This window comes from Macadamia integrifolia, unplaced genomic scaffold (assembly GCF_013358625.1).
Source record: "Macadamia integrifolia cultivar HAES 741 unplaced genomic scaffold, SCU_Mint_v3 scaffold2797, whole genome shotgun sequence".
NCBI classification, from domain to species: Eukaryota; Viridiplantae; Streptophyta; class Magnoliopsida; order Proteales; family Proteaceae; genus Macadamia; species Macadamia integrifolia.
Window position 1 is genome coordinate 41,590 of NW_024868970.1, and position 4,446 is coordinate 46,035.

Below are 4,446 nucleotides of genomic sequence, written 5' to 3' on the forward strand. Positions count from 1 at the left end.
GATTTTTCGCTTTATATTCATAGCGAGAGTTTCTCTCTCTATAATGCAAGCAATGCTGAGAGGTGTGAGAAACGAGTGTTGTAACCCTATTTTTCATTGATAGTGAAACAATATCTCATATCACCAGAGACGTAGACAACCTTACCGAACCTCGTAAATCTATATGCATTGTTTGTTCTGTTTTTTTATTATCTTCTGCATCGTTTTAGGGTTGCATTTCTACAACCCTTGTCGGCAATAGTCAAAGGGCCAAGCCCCACCAATTTGCTCCTAAAGACAATGAAGACTATGTCACTTATGTCACTTTTGGAGGAAAAGAAAAGAAATTAAGGCCTTGATTATGTTGGGGAATTATCCTTTCAAAATATTGGAAAGAGATAGAGAGTGAAGGAGAGACTACTACTTCCCAGGTCAAGAGAACCCCACCCACTTCTTTCTCTTCATTTTTGAAATCAAATCAGTTGCAATTTCAAAATTGTGATGTTGAAAAGCCATTGGTCAGGCTAAATCATTGGTAGCTTCTTTGGTATCTGAGATATATTGCTTTGAACATGAAAGCATTGAACATCAGCCTAAAAGATCTCACATCATTGTGGAGAATGCTTTAATGGGGCTAGAATCTTATATCTTTTGACTCATACCGAAGCCCAAACCAGCAAAGATGGGAGAAACCAAAAACAGAGAGCCCATGCCAGCTGCTCACAAATAGTCCATCCATTCAAGTCATATCCTATTACTAATTAACCAAGCCCATTTAAACCCATTGAGCTAAGGGCCAGTGTACACTTTAAACACCTTATCACCCACCAATTATTCCCCGAGTGATTCCCAATATGAGATTCTGACCCCTCAACAGATGATGGATGATCAAGAGACTTCCTAAAAAATCACCCTCTTTCCTCAGAACTTGGAGCTATTTCAGTGTTGAACTCTTTAATTTATCCAGAGTTTTGGCTCTTTTTCCTTCTTTTTTTTCATACAAACCAAAAAAACCTTACCATTAACAGTAAGAAACTATTTTTACATCCTCCTGCAAGTCATAAAGGCTACAAGCTTTACCTGCTGCACCAGTAGCAACAAAAATATCAGCAGATGATTTCAAACAAAATTCAACATGCAACATACACAATAAAATATGAAACTGTTAGTAATATCTTAAACAAACCCCCTGCCCCAACCATCTTGCTACCCTTGATTTAACCGCCATACCAACATACCATCATCAATCCATCCTTCTACTTGCCGATATCCTATTTCCAACACTTTCAGAAACCCCTGCATGATACTCCAGGCTTTTGCTAACTGGTAACTAACTACATGTCCATAGCTCAAGGAAACATAACATAACTGAGATTTATATAATAGAACATCGCTCTTGCCTCGGATTCTTGCATGCTCCCTGTGTTGCCAGCCTGCTTCATTCGCCTCTGTCGCATGACTCCCATCACATATAACAATATAACCCCCAGGTTCAAGCAACTCTCATGGTATAAGTGAAGTATAACTTGCAGGGATTGAAGAATTCAACATTGGAAATGACAGAAGGTTTTTTGGACTATAATTATTTTAACCTAAGATTGAACTAGGTTTTAAGTTCAGAACCCTAACAGTATCACTATTGACATTAGTTAAAGTGCAAAAGTCACTGTCATCATCATCATTATCATTATCATCCCCCTGCTAACAGTTGTATTAACTTTGTATTATGTTCAACTTCTCTTTGCTTAATTTATTAGATTAGATGATCTTCCTATGTTCTAATAATTATTTTTTCTAAAAAGGATTTCTTGGGTGCCACCCAACGACATCACAAATGTTGCATGCCATCGTTAATACCCTCTTTTAGCTTCATGACATTTGTCTTCCATGGTATGGTTTAATCAAATCTTAACCAGAATCCTCTTTTCTGCCTACTGTTTCATAAATTTTGTTTCAAAAAACAAACGATGTGGTGGCTTGATGAACACAAGCTACTACAGTTAAAAGTGTTTTATGCAATTTACAACTTTGGTGCTATTTGACTTTTTATGTGATGTCTGGCAACATGTTTTGTGCAAATAGTTATTGTTTATGCAAAGAGTTTTGCTCATTTCAGTTCTTCCTAGACATGCAGGTTCCAACCAATCAAATAAAATTTTTAGGACATGTTGATATGATGAAGACACAATTGCATTATTTTTTCATTGCAATTCATTGTGTTGGAATCTGCAAGATGGATCACTGTATCAACACTAATTTGTTACCGTGTGGATTCCTTTCCAACTGTGAATGACACATTCGCTTCAAAGGAGGGTTCTCTCTGAGTCTTCTCTCCACAAATTATTGTGTTTGATGGACTGCAACCTACTTCCATCATCTTTTCCTGCTTAGGTGGAAACCTAAAAGCAATCAAGTACTAAAAGGGGTGAGTAAGAGTAATTGTATTTCACAATTTGCATATTAGTTGGGATTATTCACTTCTGTACCAAATTTCTGAGAAACACAACAAATCAAATCTCATATTTTTTCATATTTTTGGAATAATAGAAGGAAAACTTTACAAATGTTACATGGTAGCTTTATTATTTGAAGACATCTGCCATATTGTCATCAGCAATAATAAGCTTTCATTACGCCAGAGGTTGTAATGTCCAATGGTTGCAAGTTGTCTTCTTCTCCCAACCCTTTTCTTTTTGCGCTTGCTTAATAATCAATATTCTTGCTAGAAAATTCATTGGGCGGTTAAAAGGATGAATAAAGGTTGTTGGACTGTTGTAGAAGTAGATTAACAGAGAACCCAATGGCTTGCTTAATTTTGTGTTTCTTCTTCTTCACTTAGAGCTGTCGCCTTTCCTTTCGGCATCCAGTTGATGGTTTAACTGACAAGTATTCCAAAACCATTAGGATGACAGGAAATAAGGATCAATCAGTTAGAATCTACAATAGAGTTTCCTACCAGTTATGTTTAAAGGCTCCCCATGTCATTGACTAACCTGAACCCATCTAGAATAGAGTGTCACACCAGTTATGTTTTAAAGACTCCCCATGTAATTTATGAACCTCCCTCTCTCAAAATGGGCGTTGTCTTGTGTCAACTTTGGATCAGAAGTTCCAGCATGTATGCTACTCATTGTTGACAGTTGTGTCGCAATGAACAAGCAGTGTAATAGCATTGACAATATATAAAAGGGTATAAAAACTATATTATTTAAAATAATATATCTGATTTGGTTCTTACTTTCAATACTAGAAGAGAGTTGATTGATACAAACTCCATTTGCTCCGCCACTCTGTTTTGGTTCTTACTCTCAATACTTGATTTGGTTCCCACTAAGAATCTGAAAAGGTTGTGATTAGTGATGCACCATTAAATAATTGAAGCCACTATAAGGTATCCAGAAAGTTCTGTTTCACAAGGCTATGTGCACCCTCATGACTTTCATGAGTTCATCTGTTTCATGCAAACAGATTACCTTAACAAAATCCTGACAATTGAACATCGAAATAGTTGATAGAAAGCCACAACAAACTTTCAGGCAGAAAAAATTAAAACAAGGTCAGCCAATAGCTCAGTTTTTAACAGGAGAAACAAGGAAACAGAACAGTGCAAAATGCCTACCTGAGGATAAATACTGGAAGTTCTCTGTAGTAATACAATTACTTGATACTGCTGATATTTTCCAAAATCCTATTGTATTGTCACAACAGATTAAAAAATAGAACCCTGCACTTCCACAGAAAATCTGCAACTGACATTTTCAGAAATCTTATTATTTTTAACTCAATTAAAAAATATTACATTAGCATGTAGAATCCCCCAGTTAAAAAGTTGATTATTTCCAACAAATACTACAAGCTCATTAGCATGTAAAGACTTCCCATATCAAAATTGCTAGGGATGATCGACCATACCTAGTTGCTATTAGGTCAGATGGTCACCGTCTTCTTCAAATCCATCGGTGGGATAAAAAAACAGAATACAGAGATCGGAAACTGCAAGTTGCTAGGGATGATCGACCATACCCTGTTGTTGTTATGGCAAATGCTCCCGTTTTCTTCAAATCTATCGGTGGGAATGGTTTTCAGAGTTCAAACGTTCGTTTTCGAACCTCAAATCCATCGTCGTCTGTACAGAAATCATGACAATTTTGGTCAATTAAACGACTCCCCAACTAGAAAGAACTCTCCAGCAGAGAGCCCGAGAGAGAGAGGTAGATAGTAACAAGTTGCAGAAACTTCGGACAAATTCGAACTTTTTTCTCAAATATAAAATTTTTTTTGAAAAGTAAAGGAAGAAGATAGAAGAAGCTCAATCATAGAGAGCCCACAAACTCCATCTCTTGGACACCTCGCCGGAGCTCTCTTCCAACAGATACATCTATGGGGGACCTTCCGTTAATAGGGAATACAACAAACGAAGTAGAAGAAAGCCTTTAATTAATTATCATGGGACCAAAGGATTTAAAT

At 36.7% G+C, this 4,446-nt stretch overlaps 1 long non-coding RNA gene across 1 annotated transcript; it reads right to left on the bottom strand.

The window, feature by feature from the left end:
* Window positions 1-977: 977 nt before the first annotated feature.
* On the bottom strand, window positions 978-4,322 carry LOC122067269. The gene is made up of 2 exons (XR_006136641.1): window positions 2,244-4,322; window positions 978-1,427 (listed from the first exon to the last, which is right to left on the bottom strand). It is a non-coding gene; the product is annotated as an uncharacterized LOC122067269 (long non-coding RNA).
* Window positions 4,323-4,446: the final 124 nt, after the last annotated feature.